The sequence below is a fragment of the Panicum hallii genome, chromosome 3 (genome assembly GCF_002211085.1).
Source record: "Panicum hallii strain FIL2 chromosome 3, PHallii_v3.1, whole genome shotgun sequence".
Classification (NCBI taxonomy): domain Eukaryota; kingdom Viridiplantae; phylum Streptophyta; class Magnoliopsida; order Poales; family Poaceae; genus Panicum; species Panicum hallii.
Genome location: NC_038044.1, coordinates 25522081 through 25539217, shown reverse-complemented (window position 1 = coordinate 25539217; position 17137 = coordinate 25522081). Strand labels below are relative to the sequence as shown.

At 43.0% G+C, this 17137-nt stretch overlaps 1 non-coding gene across 1 annotated transcript; it reads right to left on the bottom strand.

Annotated features, from left to right (window-relative positions):
- Nucleotides 1-16831: 16831 nt before the first annotated feature.
- TRNAK-CUU lies at nt 16832-16904 on the bottom strand. Its single transcript has one exon. It is a non-coding gene; the product is annotated as a tRNA-Lys (tRNA).
- Nucleotides 16905-17137: the final 233 nt, after the last annotated feature.

The following is a 17137-nucleotide window of genomic DNA, read 5'->3' as shown; positions in this document are numbered from 1 at the left end:
GCTACAAATCGATTTCAGAGTCACGCAACATTTGTAACGGACCCTTGTGGCCCGTTACAAGTCGCAACATCCGTAACGGTTCTTGTTTGGCACCCGTTACCCATAAGCGCGGCAAGCTTGACCCCGAACTCGCCACCACAACGCCCGTTACCGATGAGGACTTCTGGTAACGGGCGTGATAAAGGCCCGTTACATTAAAATGTTGTAATGGTCGTTAAAGTGCGTCCGTTACGAAAATTGTACTATCGGTAGCGGTCTCTTAATGTCCGTTACCGATCACTGTCGTATCGGTAACGGTCATTTAAGGACCGTTACAGATAGGGCAGTGATCGTACCTAACTGTCGCTTGTAGTAACGCGCGTTCCCGATGACCATTTGATGCCCGTTACCGATAGAGCAGTGTTACTTGTCTGATGCGTTGATGCCCATTACCGAAGTCACTGGCGCAGCAGCCGGCGGGCGTCCTCCCGCGCGGCCGTCGCTGCGACCGGCGCCTCCTCGGCCGCGCTCTCCTCCACCACCGTCAAGCTGGAGCGAGGCGGTGCTGCTGCTGGACGTCTCCTCCTGCTGCTGCCTCCGCGCCGGTGTCACTGAAGGTGCCGGCGGACGTTGACCGCGGTGTCCTCTGCGCTGTTGCCGTCCTCCAAAGCAGCAGCCCTTCTTCCGCTCCATCGCCGCGGCCACGGCCGCGACGCCGCCTTCTCCTCGGGCGCGCTCGCCTCGGAGACAGTCCTCCTCAAGGTGGAAATTGCCCCCTTTTATTGAACTTTGCTGTCCTAATCCTCTTACTCATCGGTTTTGGTGATGAATTATGCTCATTTGATGTATGGAAATTGCCCTTGTTCATTGAACTTGTAGATGGCTGCTGCTGATCAGGCTTGGATGTACAGACAGCCCCGAGATTGGGACAATTTCATAACCGGGGTCAATGGTTTTCTAGGTCAAGCAGAGGCGGATATGAGAAACCGTGGTGTTCAGGCAATGTATTGCCCCTGTATAGATTGTCTCAACCAGAAGAAGTTCGGATAACGGGATAATATTTTTCATCATTTGATCACACGTGGTTTCACAAAAAAATACACGTGTTGGAACAAACATGGTGAGAAAGGCCTTAATAAAGTCGAAGCAGGATGCCTAAATGAAGGTGAAGCGCGACACCATGCTCAAGGCCTTAATGAAGGGGCAGCACGATGCCATGATGAAGCCCTTGATGAAGGTGGAGTTTTTAAGGAAAATGAACCATTCCCACCCTTTGTGAGGAGGCCTGATGATATGACTGATCAAAAAGTTACGGGCTTCGATGATGGTGAGGTGTTGCAATGTGTGCACAATGTTGATCAAATGGTGCGGGATGTTGAGTTTCAAGGAGTGTACACAACTTCTGAATTAGCGAGGCTGAAGCAGTTCATTGAAGATTCAAAGAAACCCCTCTATCCTGGTTGCCAGAAGTACTCTCGCCTTTTTGGTGACCTAAAACTTCTGCAGCTTAAGGCAGATCATGGTTGGAGCAATAAAAGTTTCAAACAACTATTGGATCTGCTTAGAGACATGCTACCTGAGGGAAACCAAGTAGCTGAGTCTATCCATGAGGCAAAGAAGATAATCTGTCCTCTGGGAATAGAGGTTGACAAAATTCAGGCATGCAAGAACAGTTGTGTATTGTTCCGTGGAGATTATGCAGACCTTGACAAGTTGCCCAAGTGTGGGTGTGATCGGTACAAGAGGAAAAAAGATGGTGGAGATGATAATGCTGATGATGGGAACGTGCCCATGGAGATCAGAGGCAAGAAGAAGGTTAACAGAGGGGATCCTGTGAGGGTGGTATGGTATTTTCCTGTCATTCCCCGGTTGAAAAGATGGTTTGCCACAAGAAAGGAGGCCCAACTCTTGCGTTGGCATAAGGAAGGCCGAAAGAAGGAAAATGACAAGCTTAGGCACCCCGCAGATGCAGCACAATGGGGTAACATTGATTCCCACTTTAAGTGGTTTGCTGATGATTGCAGAAACCTTCGGTTTGCTATGAGCACAGATGGCGTCAACCCATTCGGTAACCAGAGTTCAACACATAGCACCTGGCCTGTCGTGCTGTCAATGTGCAACCTTCCACCCTGGCTATGCAAGAAACGGAAATACATGATGCTGACAATATTGGTCTCTGGGCCAAAGCAACCTAGCGACCGTATTGATGTCTACTTGAGGCCACTAGCTGATGACTTGAAGACACTTTGGAAGCCTGGTGTGAAGGAGGTTTGGGATGAGTTCGGCCGTGAGGAGTTCACATTGCACGCCATGTTGTTCACCACCATCAACGACAACTCGGCTTATCGCAACCTCTCTGGCCAGAGTAAAAGGAAAGGTGCAGCTTGTCCACACTTCTTGGAAGAAACTTGCTCATTGTGGCTAAGAAATTCAAAGAAATTCACAATTATGGGGCACCGTCGTTTCCTCAGCAAGAAACATCCCTACCGGGACATGGATTGTCAGTTTAATGGGGAAAAGGAGAATCGAGCGGCGCCTCTGCATGTGACTGGAGATCTGGTCCTCTTGCAAGTTAAGGACATCAAAACTATCAAGAAGTTACCCAAAATGACTGAAAAAATCCTTGGCAAAAGAAAGAAACAAGATGGTGAAGAAGAAGAAGATGGGAAAGGAACTTGGAACAAGAAATCAATTCTATGGGAGCTAGAGTATTGGGAGCTGTTGGATGTGCGTCATTTGATTGACAACATGCACATCAAGAAGAATGTGTGTGAAAGCGTTTTTGGAACATTGCTGCAACAGAAGTTGAAAGGAAAAGATCATAAAAATGCTAGGGAGGATCTTAAAGATATGGGCATTAGGCTGGAGCTCTATGCAGAGGAAACAGACACGGGGACAGACCTTCCTGTCGCTGCAACCACCTTGTCAAAGACAGAGAGAAAAGAATTCTGTGAGTTTTTGCATGGTTTGAAAGTACCTTCAGGCTACTCATCGAACTTCAAGAGGCTAGTGTCGGTGAAGGACATGAAAATGAATTTCAACTTGATGAAATCTCATGATTGCCATGTGTTGATGACAGCTCTTCTTCCTGTTGCACTTAGAGGTATCAAGACAATACAGGTTCGCGACGTGGTAACGAGCTTGCGTTTATTCTTCAATGCAATAGAACAGAAGGTGATTGATGAGGAAGAACTATTGAAGTTAGAGAGGAGGCATTTTGAGACCCTATGCATGCTTGAAGCTACCTTCCCACCAACATTCTTTGATCTCATGATCCATCTAACAGCACACCTCACAAGGGAGATCTGGTTCCTTGGCCCATCTTACCTTCATCAGATGTTTCCATATGAGAGGTACTTTGGATTCCTCAAATCATTGGTACATAACCGGTCATTTCCGGAGGGAGCCATGGTTCGTGGCTATGGGACCATCGAAGCAGTGGAGTGGGCCATGGGTTATATGGACCCCCAAAACCCTATTGGTGTGCCTCATTCACGGCATGAAGGTAGGCTTGCAGGTGTTGGGACCATGGGGAAAAAGTCAATCACTCTGGATCCAGATGCCTTCAACAAGGCTCATTTCACCGTGATACAACAGATTGACCTGATTACACCATTTGCCAAAGAGCACAACCAACAACTACGTGAAGAAAACCCTGCCTGTAGTGAGGCTTGGGTTGCAAAGAAGCACATGCAATGCTTCAGCTGGTGGCTCCGAGATTATGTCCAGAGATGCAGGACAACTGTAACTGACAATCTGATAACGAAACTAGCAGTGGGGCCATTATTCACTATTACAACATACCAAGCAATGGATATCAATGGATACACATTCTACACCATGGCCCAAGATGCCAAGAGCGTCTATCAAAACAGTGGTGTGCGTGTACGGGCCGTCGACAATGACATGCAGGCAGCCACATATTATGGTCAAATAGAGGAGATGTGGGAGCTTGATTATGTAGGTTTCAAGGTAGCCTTGTTTCGGTGCAGATGGGTTAATGGGAAGAGAGGTGTGAGCAAGGGTAAATATGGGTTTGTTAGTGTTGATCTGCGGGTCTTTGGTTACAAAGATGAACCGTTTGTTTTCGCCAAGGATGTTGAGCAAGTGTTCTATGTACCTGATCTTGCAAGGAAGAAGTGGTGTGTGGTTATACCTGGAAAAAAAAGGATTGTTGGGATTGCCAATGTTGTTGAGGAGGAGGAATACAACCAGTTTGATGAAATTCCATCCTTTGACACTTCATACATGCCCCGACTCTTGGCAACTGAGAAAACACCATACTTGCGAACCGACCATCATGAAAAATCCATATACAGAAATCAAAGAAAAAGCAAGATTGATGTCTGCTGAATCCTTTTTGTAATGTAGGATGTGTATTGGTGGAATTCAATCCTTTTTGTAATATAGGTTGTGTATTGGTGGAATTTGAATCCTTTTTGTAATATATGATGCCTATATATTCTCCTGAGATACTATATATATTCTGCCTTAGATATATATAATTCTGTATATATTCTACTTCAGTTCAGTAAGTGTGCTGCAGTCTGCTGAATTCTGTATCTGACATCAGTAAATATACATCAGTAACGGGCGTTACCACAACGCCCGTTACTAAATATACATCAGTAACGGGCGTTACCACAACGCCCGTTACTAAGTATACGTCAGTAATGGGCTTTATGACAATGACCGTTACTAATGGTCATTAGTCAGTAACGTGCGTCCCCTCAAAGCCCGTTACAAAGTGGTCATCAGGGGACATACATATTCGGCTAATCCCTTTCGCCACTCTTCTCCTGCCCTAGCCCGCCGCCGCCACTCTCCTCACTCCACTTCGCCGCCACTCTCCTCACTCGCCGTCGCCGCCATTCTCCTGCCCTAGCCCGCCGCCGCCACTCTCCTCGCTAGCCGTCGCCGCCACTCTCCTCACTCGGCGTCACCGCCATTCTCCTTCCCTAGCCCGCCGCCACCACTCTCCTCGCTCGCCTTCGCCGCCATTCTCCTGCCCTAGCCCGCCGCCGCCACTCTCCTCGCTCGCCGTCGCCGTCATTCTGCTGTCGTAGTCCCACCGCAACTCTGGCCACGACGATGAGCTGGCCACCTCAGGCAACGAGGTGACGCGGATCCAGCCCCTCCCAACCACCATTCGCGATAGAGGTTACTGCTGCTTGAACCCCCAATGTCCTCTCTCTGCTCGGCCACCCAATGTGCTCTTCCTGTCAAGGTGGATTAGGGAGATATGCTACTTTGCTGTTGTTTAGGGTCAATGCACATAGAATTATTCTCCTGGAATTACCTGCATTAGTTCAGCATGCCTTAATAGTTCATTTTTATTTGATGGACTGTGGATTTGATGGATGAATGTTGATGGCCACATTCAGTCAGTGCGAAATGTATCGCAGTGGTTTATAATTTAGTGATAACTAGACTTTCCTATGCTGTGTTGTCATATATATTCTTATTGTTGGTGTCATGATGTGTGTATGCAAGATGTCGATGGTAGCATGGCCTAATGATCGGTTGAACCGTGTAAGCATAGCCAACCAAAATCCACCTGAGTGGTTTGGGCATGGGCGATTTTCTTTCATATCGCTTGTGCCCTGTAATCCCCGGCGTGGTGGCACTACATGGTTCACTCAATCATCAGGCCATGGAATTGTTTGTAGCTTATTTAGAGTGTACATTATTTTTTGCTATGATAATCATACTAACTGATTGCTTTATCCTCTTGTTGCATGTACACGTGGAACCCACAATTCATTGCTTCTGAAGTTGGACAAGGAAGCAGTTGAAGGAACTTAGTTTCTGCTTTGATATATAAGCATTGCTTCACCCTGTCAAAATGGTTAGCACCTATCCCCAACCTCTATGCTAAGTAATATGACCTGTATGTCTATGCTGATTTCATTTAGGACTTGTACTGATTTCTAGTCTAATATTAGCTATTTTGTTTGCATTTTCAGTCTTGCTTATGTTGCTCTACTGACAACCTAACATATTATCTATGCAGTCTTCCACAACAACAAACTCCTGTACTAATAGTAGTGCATCATCACAGCGCAACGACGGTGAACGTTCTTCACAGGCTCACTCAGCGCAGACTGCTGTGAGTAGTACTCGATCCCGCGGGTCAAGGACACAAACCAAATGGCCAGAAGACAAGTTGACTGCAACTGGACTTGATGAAAAATTTTGGCATACCCCAGATGCTGCAAGGGAAAGATTTGTATTGGTTTGTGGCCTCATTGCTCGGGAGAGGGTGTCAATCAACAGGAAGCTTGAGGATCTCTCAACAATTGAGAAGGAACAGCTATTCAAAGCTTTACTGGAAAAGCTAGAGTACCCAGCCAATCTGGAAGAAACTGTTTGCAACAAGGCAATTAAGGCAGCTATGTCAGAGATTGCAACCTTGCAACGGCGGTTCAAGGCCCATTTAAGAAAAACTTATGCGAGGCAAGAGGAGTCTCCCTTTGAGAAGCATGGCTTTTTGAAGCTAGAAGACTGGGAGGTGTTTGTGCAGAAAACCAATTCTCCTTTTTTTCAGCGAGTGAGCCAGGAGATGAGATAAGAGAGCATTGCATAATAAGCCGCACAAGACAGGAAGAAAAGGTTATCATGGTAAAAGGAAAGAGTGGGAGGAGGAGGATGCAAAGCTAGCTAGAGAAGGAAAAGAAAACCCTTGGGACCAATTTCCTGGACGTTCGAGGTCATATCTGCGGGCAAGGGCGGCGAAGAGGAGGACCACTAGTGAAGGCACTAGTGAAGGAAGCGGGGACATAACATTCAGTAACTTTGCAGTGGTGGAGCTAGCAAATAAGGTGAAAGACCTTGCATCTAAGGCTAGCGATGGTTCTTTCACTGGGGTTAGGGAGAATGATATCCTCACCGTGGCACTTGAGAATCCAGAGCATCCAGGTTGGGTCCGAGGCGTGTCTAGTTCAGTTGGCTGGGGTAAAGGGTTTGGTGAAGAGTTTGCTGGAATGTACAGGAAGAAGAGGAAGAAGACGAAGGAGAGGTCTGATACGGAGAAGGAAAAGATAGTTGGTGAAACAGCCATCAGAGTTATCAACATGCTAAGACAAACAGGCGTGGTTATACCGGATGCTCTGTGTCCTACCCAACCAACACACATCGGTAGCAGCGAGCAAGAAGATGCGAGTGTCAGTGAGGAAGAAGATGTGCGTGGCAGCGGGGAAGAGCATGGGCCATTCAACAAGAACGAAGCGAATGTACAACATAGTGATAGTCGATCATCTATGCTGGACACAATTGATAAGCTGACAGAGCCAACCAAGTGCAGCCTTTTGGATGGCACCAGGCATAACTTGGAGCTCGCAGTAGCCACTGTCTATCCATATCAATAGACTTGCCATTGTGTACCGGTGCAGGAAGGGTATGCAGTGGTGCAACCTACTTATGTGTGGTCCAATACGAGTCACTTCCGTCTGCCTGTGCCAGTAGGGGGGGGATGAGATAACAACCTTAGGTGAGGCTCTCGGTACAAGGATCCAATGGTCAAAGTACAGGATCCTTATACCACCCAGGACGAGACAGCCCAACTCTGTAACCGCATCAGGTAGCAGGGGTACAGCATCAGATGCAAGTACTGCAGCTCAGCGTCCGCAAGAGATGGCTCAGCAGCAGCAGCAGATCAGCAAAACTACGCAGCAGCAGCAGCAGGAGAAGCAGGAGTCACAAGAGGAGCCTCGACGACAGGAGGAGCCTAGGCAATCTCCGCCTAAGCATCAGCCACAACCGGAGCCTCTACAACAGAAGGAGGGAGAGCGCAGCCAATCTCCGCCTGAGCAGCAGTCACCACGGGAGGAGAAGCAGGCCAGGAAACCTCTGCCTAAAGATGAGCTTGTTAACGCTATTTGGACAACACAGAATCCAAAATACAAGCCTGGTGTGCCTATATTGTCAGAAGCGGATTTAGAGGCTGCTGGACCAAATTGTGCCAGGTTGCATGCTTACATCATGGAACATAGTAAGGATAAACTTGGCTTTCCAGCAAAGGTGGCTCAAGCCTACTTTCAAGGTGATGGTGATTTAATGTTAAACGTTGCATTCAATGATGTGTACGACCTTATAACCCTAGGTGCTCTGGATGTTAGCTTCTTGAGGTTGTGGACATTGTAAGTCCCTTCAAACCAAAAAATATATTTCTTTAATTTTGACCACAAAGTTCATGCATGCTAACAATTGGATTATTTGTAGGAAAATGATGCAGAATGCGGCAGAGATGCAGTGCAGTGTTGGGTTTTTGGACCCACAGGTTTTCACCGCCACATTTATTTCTCACCAGCCTAGCACTGTAACAAAAGCAATTAAAAATGCTATGAAGAACGACTATGTGGTGGGTGCCTACAACACCGGTGGCCACTGGGTAACAGTGATCATCTCTATGAAGTACAAAGAGGTTTGGTATTTAGATTCTGCTAAACTATTTCCCGGTCGAAAGTTCACGGACGTCCGACATATTGTGAACTGGTTAGTATCTTGTAGGTTTTGTTCAAGAAAAATCAATCTCTTACTATTTCTAATCGGTATTGCTGATCATGCAGGGCCTTTGATGCGCGCATGGAAGAAATGATGAAAGCAAATAAGAAAAAGCCAAAAACCAAACCTAAACTCACGCACAGGATAGATGTTAATGTAAGACTGAGGTTTTTTTATGGTCCCTTCATACCTATTTGGTTACTGCATTAACTTGTCATTTTGGTACCTTCTTGCAGTGCGCTCAACAGCCATCGGGGACCTTTTTGTGTGGATTCTATGTGGCATTCAATATGCTAAAACTAGTCGGTGACATACCTATAATGAAAAAGGCTGCTGTAAGTATATACTGCTCAACCTTGTCTCTGCTCATATTCTCCATTTGATTTTAGAAACTGATTTGTACTTGTATTCTCATAATGATTGTATTTTGCAGGATTTCAAAGCTGCCCTAACAGTTTCTATAGAAGATCTAAAGCCGGTCCGGGAGATGCTGTGCAGGTTCATTCTTAAGGAGACCCTCGACCCAAAGGGCAACTTCTATACCGCCTTCTATTTATGATGCACCGTGAGTTCATTGTAGCCAGAAACTTGAAACTTGTTGCATTCAGGGCTTCAAACTTGTTGCATGTCTGATGAGGAACTTTATGTGATCTTGATATTCGTTATATCTACTTGCTTGTGTATATATGTGATGAGAATGTGTTTGTGATGTCTACTTGCTGGTGGCTGCCAAATCCTAGCTGGTTCCAGGATGCACCCAATGATCTGGTGGCTGCCTGGCTGGTACCAAGATGCATCCAGAAAAAAGCCTAGTTACTGTAGGGGTGGCCTATGTATAGGTAACGGGCGTTAACTAATGCACGTTACAACAACTGATCAGAGAGTAACGGGCGTTAACTAAAGCACTATACATAGTGAGATCAGAGAGTAACGGGTGTTAACTAAAGAACGATACATAGTGAAAGAACCGTTACAGATATGGTCCAAAGGTAACAGGCCTCGATTCATCGCCCGTTACATGTAACATTTGTAACGGACTTAACTTAGGACCGTTATGGATACTTCCTAAAGGTAACAGGCATTACTTAAAGGCCGTTACAACCTTTGACCAGTGGGCCTAGAAAGAGATGTGGAAAAATGTATTTGTAACAGGCAGCATGCAAAGGACCGTTACGTTTTTTTTGGTTTCTGTAACGGGCTGCGTGTCTGTGCCCGTTACCAGAGGTCCCTGTGGGCCCAGAGAAACAGCCATTTAAGATGGCCGGTAACTACATGTGGTAACGGTCTTTGTTAGATGCCCGTTACAAATTCGTGTTATCAGTAACGGGCAATTGCCCGTTACCTTTGTTCGCTCATTTGTAATGCTAGATCGGTAACGGCGCTTTGCCCGTGACCAAAGGTCATCTATGCCCGTTACCAATATACATATTTTCACGTAGTGCAACGAAATGGGTCATTGTGTTTCATGAGGCTCGGTACCGGGTGTCGGTGTTTTACCGGAAACCTACTGAGAGTATGAGGTGGTCGATTTGTAGGCAGAGTGTCATCAAGATTAGGAACTCAATGGTGTACACAACATAAGACTTAGAAGGTTCAGACCACTGAATATCGTAATACCCTACGTCATGTCTGGCGGGTTGTATCGCATGAGATTGTTGATGTGTTTTGGAGGGATTTCCTGCCGGCCTTATATACTTGGGGTAGGATTACATGTCGTGTATCGAGGTACTCCTAGTCAGGTATGACCTAAGGAGCCCTACTGCGGGTATACCGAGTATTTTCCTTCTATACCGACTAGTTCTACTCGTGTCTCGGTACTTTACAATAGTTTTTAGTAAGGTACAGGAGATATCCTATCTCTATTCTGAGGTGTTTCATGCCACGTCATTAGTCCCATGGATACTAGTCTGACACTGAGCCCCCTTGTTTCACATGGATGAAACACTTCCCTTTTCTCTCTCCATAATGCGCTTGTCAAGCACTACTACAAAAAAAGATTTGCAGGGGCGCCTCATTTTTTCTAGGAACGATCCAAAAGATAACCCACTCTTATAAATGGAGTAAGATTACTGCAGCAATTCACCCATCCCTGGAAATGTATTTTTAGAGGCGGGTGAGGGCGTCACCCGTCTCTAGAAATGGCCACCATTTTTAGGGCGGTGACTCCATCACTGCCGCTAAAAATGCAATTTACAGAGGTGGGTGACACTATCACTCGCCTTTTAAGTTCCTAAAAATACATTTCTAGAGGTGGGTGCAAATGGTCCCACATAAAAAAGTTTATAACTTTTGCATATGATCTCAGATGAAGTTAAACTTTATACCAAAATTATAGAGGTTGACGACACCTACAATTTTGTAGTTGATAATTTTCATTTAAAGTCATTTCACAGTCCAAAAAGTTATTATAAGTTCTTTAATTTCAAAGTCTAGAAGTTTTATATTTTTTTCAAACAATCTCATATGTAGAGTAGTTCCATATCAAAATTGTAGTGGTAAGATCTAGTTTATACATTATATTTAAGATTGTTTAGGATCATAAGATCATTTAATACTTATACCCTACATATGGCTATGACAATATAATATCTCAGATTTACGCAATCTTAACTTTTATATACACTGAAATATATTTGGCAATTTTTTTCTATACCTATAGTTCACAATAACCATAGTATAGAAGTTTCACTTTTATTATTTATTTTTCTATATTTAGAGATTGAAATAATTTTTCAGAATAAAATAGAAAAATATTTATAGGGGTTGGTGATGGTGTCACCCATCCTTGGAAATGGATTTCTAGGGGCGGGTGATGGCCGCTACAAATCGATTTCAGAGTTAAGATAAAAGAACAACATGCTTTATAGAGCCACAAGTGATTGTGTAGTGTGATGGAGAGAAGGGTACACGTGAGGATTGATGTAAGCAGTTCGAGTCCCGATTTACGCAAGTGTTCATATTTCGTCAAAAAAATTATACCTCGATAGTAAAGAGACTTGTGGTGTGGCCGGTTGGTTGGGATATTTTTTTCTTTTTATTTTGTTGTTTTCAAATTTTTCTTATTTTTTCATTTTCTGGAAATTTATTTGTAGGCGCAGGTCATTATGGCCTAACCCGCCCCTACACATCGATTTCCTGGGGCGGACGCCCGCTCCTGTATTTCTAGCTGCAAAAAGTAGAAGCGGGTACCGCACCCGTCCCTAAAAATAGATTTTCAACCGCTCATGCAAATCCCTTTTGAAGTAGTGAAGTCAACAAAATTGCTGATACGTTATAAAATTTTATGCCCATAAAACTCTCGTGAAATCCCATTGATCCTGGCCTAATAAGGTCACGTTTGTTTGAGATTCTAGATACTATTGGACAGCTGGTTTTGGGATGTCTAATAGCCAGATGCCCACAAAAGCTGCTCATCAGCTAACACATGGTGTATTTCAAAAATTTCCATCCGTGAGATTTGTTAATAACCGCTCACTACCATAGCATTCCCAGTGTAATTGGTAATATTTTCAAATAGTTTCGCCAAATCACCAACAATTTTATACACCAATAAATCATTGCTCATATAGTTTAATAGCAGGTAGCTGACAAATGTACTAGAAATTGCTGGCCACTTGAAAAAAAATTGTTGAAAAAAGTTAGTAGCTAGTCTTTATATATAGTGTACACCCCCGGAAGCTACTAAAGCTCAACAAATTGTGTTTGTTGAGTTTTAATAGAATAGATTTCAATTTGTACGCAGAGTTTAATTAAGCTTTATAATTATAGAATTTAGCTTCATAAAAATAGGTAAAATTAAATAATAGCACTCGCCCGGAAGCAAAATAGTTTTCAGTTATATAAGTCATGTAGTTACTCAAGATAAAAGTACACTTGTTCAGTTTGCAAAAGAAGAAGAGAATCAACTAGTACAACTGATCTCAGAACTGCATTAATGAGTCAAATAATTTTGCAGAGATTGCAAGTTGAAGCAACACCTGCAACTAGCTAGATTCGTTTGCTCAACTAGTTTACAGAGCCCATCATGTGCACTGCACGAGATGAAGCATCGATGCATAGAAAATCAGATCGACTTGGGACCTAACCAGAGCAAATATATGTTGTCGACACATTACCATGTAGCTATATGTATATAGAGTATACACACACACACTGCACTAGCTTTGTCTCTGGCGCCATTAATTACAATTTGGAAGGGTCTAACGCACCAAGGTCAGATCAGTTTGTTGGGTTGATGAGTTGATTAAGACTATAAGCTTAGGGAGTAGATCAGCAGAGCAGACACATAGACCATGTCCATTTCTTGTCTTGGTAATGAGCCAAATAGTGTGTTTATTGAAACAAAATACTAGCCAGTATACATGGTTTCTGAACTTGATGAGTTTTATTGTCTTGGTAATGAGCCAAATATGTATGCTTTCTCAACAAATACAAACACACAAAAAGTTGCACATGCATAGCTCAAAAACAAAGTTGGTCATGAACATGGATCGAGTTTTATTAGCTAGAAATAAACATAGATGTGCTTGTCATGGTGTGCTGCTCACGTCGCCATGCACGCAATTTGACCAAGGCCTGACACGATTCCTTGGCCCCATTTCTTTACGCAAACTTCAAGCAGATAGTGAGAGGAAGAGTCCAAGCACAATAATTACCGAGCTTGCAAGCATGAGAGGATCGGAGCAAGGGTGGTGGCATGTGTATGTGTTGTTGTTGGAAACCCTACCAAAAGCAAACCTAACCCTAGAAATCGAACAGGGCGATCGAGATTTATAGATCGAGGAAGGCTCGACGTGAATGTTTGTTTGGGAGACATTCACGTGGGCACTACGTCTCCTCATCTCTTCCCCCGATTAATATTTTGCATTTTAATCCGTGGTAAAGTCCCAATTAACATATATAGCTAGCCATAGGGCACGTAGGTCCACCTTGAGTGGACTATGTATATGCGTGCAAGTGCAAGATATATTTAAATTCTAGCAGTCGTCCAACAGTAGAAATGTTTGTAGCTAGTTCTCCAACATTATGAGTGAAGGTATGCGCATAATATTTATTGCAAATTATATACGATATCCATAGTTTTGATTTTTTTTTTCATTCGCACGCGTGCAAGAAGGCTGAATTTCATGCATTCAAAAATACGTTATTTATTTGTCAAGTATTTTAAATCTTGACAAGTGTTTAGCGTGTATCCATGCATAGTAGGAAAAGAAATATGAGACAAAAAACAAAAGAAAATGTGAGTCAAAGCAATGTTTGCAACAAAGCATAGACACAAAGCTAATACCGAATTTTGATTTGTGGTTCTTCCCTTCAGGGCCAAAAACACCATAATCCATAAAATTTTTAGTAAATAATTTTGATACCATGATTATTGTGGCTCTTTTGATTCCTATTTGCATTTAGGTTTGCTGTTCTTTGCACCACTAGTACACTAAGTTGACGAAACTGAACTATATTAATTGAGACATGACATCTCCATTGACAATGTTAGATGTCGGCAACACCAGACTGAAGAAGTAGTATATATTTCCTATATTGTGGAAGCTTTTGCTACGCGTATTATTGATACATATGTCTTGGTCTTTATTCTAGAAAAAACACACAGTCTTGGTTTATTTAGTTTCTTGGTCATTACTTTGAATTTCCACGGCGGTAACAATGTAATGCGTGCTGGAAATCTTTTAGGTGTTGACGAATATTATTGAAAACAGGGGACATAAAACCTGCTTAACCATGTTAAAACACCGTCTCTTTATAATTGTGTCTAAAGCACAAGCCTGAGTACGGTTGTTTAACACTAAGCCTTTAGCCTTTAAATTGTCTAATATTGTGGCAAAACAGAGTGTATTTAGGTACGACCTAATGAGTATTGCTTGAGTACACCAATAATGCATTTAAATCATTCGATACATTTATGAGCTTTCATTATCAAGTGATTTCAACCGTTGGATCTGAATTGTGCTCGATCTGTACTACTGAAGGGTTGCACATGTAAGTCTCTCTCTCTCTCTCTCTCTCTCTCTCTCTCTCAATTCTATTCTTTTTCACTAGTATTAGAAAAAACAAAGCCTTCTTTCTCACTTGTTCAAAGATTATTCAGTTTAGGGTTGATTGGCTAGGACCTGTGGTACTGATCACCATCTACTCTGCTCAACCAAAAAACAAATATATTGGCAGCATATGTAGGAGTAAACTATTGTTTGGACAGAATGCAAGCTAGCTAAGCTGTCTGACATAGGGTTCGATGAACAACTCATCCATCGAAGAAGAACAGACAGAATCAAATGGTCGGAGCCTCTTAATTGCACTCTGACACCAGACCCCAAGCACTGTCATGGATTCCGTAGAAAACAAAACATGTTTTTCTACGCGTACACATGTTGCTGGCTAGCTAGAGGTACACATGTGTAGAGTCCCCAGCATCGCACGAACTCGCCTCGCTTTTGTGCTGCGGGATTGCAAGCGCTACTCAGAGCCGTCCGATACAGATTTTGACAGTCTCTTACTCCTTGTGTGTTTACCCCCATTGGATGCAATCTGCTAGTATGCTTTGAATAAAGCTTGGGAGGGAGAAAGTGAAAGAGACAGAGCACACATCGAAGCGAAGAGAACAGACATCTTTCACTCGTTGACTGCATTCCCCAATGCTGAGTTTAATGAGATGCTGAAACCTTGAGATTCCCTCTCTATACCTAAGCCATAACGACCAGAGATTTTCAATGCCTCAAGTTTGGTGTGAACAGTATGCATTTGCAATGAGTTCTAAATCACTAATTGGTGGCAAAATTATATCTCCCATCTGTTTTTAATATGCGCATTAGTATTTTACAAAGTCTAGTGGTATATTGTGACATCAGTTCTCTTAGAACATATCGTCAACTGCTACGAATTTGATGCCATATTAGCAAACCTTTGAAATATTAATATATTGGTATGATTTTCGATGAAGTATGCATATTTTTTTTGAATATCTGTTGGTCAAGAAATTTTAATACATTTACTAAAAACGAGGGAGTAACTAATAACATAATATAGCATTTACCCAAAAAAATAAGATAAGAAAAAAAATGAACGCAAGTCTAAGATTATCAAGGGGTACTACATGACATGCATGGACCAATGGAGCAATAAACACTGAGAAGTTCAGAGGAACGAAACTACCATGAGAGCTATAGCTCTGAAATCGGAAGCAATTTTCCGCGGAGGGAGGGATCTGAACTAGGGATGGCAATGGTATCCAAAACCTGAAACTCGATTGGTTTTTACTATCTCTGTTAGGGCACGGGTTTGGGTTAACTTTTAAACTCATAGGTTTATTAATGGGCATAAAGTTCTACCCATTGGGTTTATGGACACGAGTTTATTCCTACAATACCCAAACCTGTAAACCTGTGGATTTTTTAAACCCAATCCAATCTCATGCAATTGTCATTTTATTTTGTGAATTTATAATAAAATTAACATCCCTTCTCTTCACTTCTTATTTTGGTAGCGGGTAGGGATGCTGTTGCTTTGCAGTTATAGTGTTTGTATATACATATGATGGATTTGTGACTTTGTATAGTGTTATGATCATTTGAATATAGAACTTATTATTTATATTTTAATTTTCTTTAGTAATTTTTAATAAACAAAGGATTTCTCACTCATCACGTGTTTCTATACGCTATAAATTTGATACTTACTATATTAAACTTATTGATCATGATAAAAACTAGTATGGTAAAGTGTAGACCTACGGTGACCCGTGGGTACCCGTTAACCTGATGGGTTCGGGTTTGAGCAAAATTTTAAACCCGTCACGGGTATGAATTTTTTAATGGGTTCAAATATTTTTCATGGGTTTGGGTTTGAGACGGTAAAATCCAGTGGGTTTGGACCTGTTGCCATCCCTAATCCGAAATGTTGAAGGAATTACAAAACTCCTAGAATGGAGCCCACAACAATATGGCCAAGATAGCTAGGCTGATTTTCTTTTCCTTATTTGCAAGACCCAACACCACCTGGCCCAGTTCCTCTTATATAAAGAAACTTGGCCCAGCTTCATCCAGGCGTAGCCATCGTCCTGCCCAACCGCCCAATTTATTAGGCAGCCTGCCCAGTGCTCACTCCTCTCCTCCAAACAAAACTACAACAATCCACTCAGAAAAAGGAAAAAAACTACAACAATGCCCCCAGTGTCCCTCCCCTCCTTTTTCAGGACAAGCTGCCTCATCAACGGAAAAGGCTCAGCATGACAGCATGCTCTGCTATTTGGCAGCAAGAGGAGCACCTGAACGAAATGAAGCTCTGCCATTTTAGCTTTCCAAGTAAAAAAAACTGAAAACAGAAAGAACAGCAAAAAAAACGCCCACCGTGGGGCTCGAACCCACGACCACAAGGTTAAGAGCCTTGCGCTCTACCGACTGAGCTAGACGGGCAGTGGATGGCAAAGGTATCATTAGATCCTAATTATTGCTTGTTCTCACAAAATGCTTCATTGCCGAAGCAGCACTATGATTCTTCATTTGGGAATATATTCTTAATTAGATTTAACCAGAATGTACCTTTTTATTTCTTTCTCCGTTGAAACTTCCCTATTTCCAAAAGGAACAACCTAGCTGGCCCTTGCATTATATTGCAACACACCATAGTGGCAGTTTAGCCACCCAGT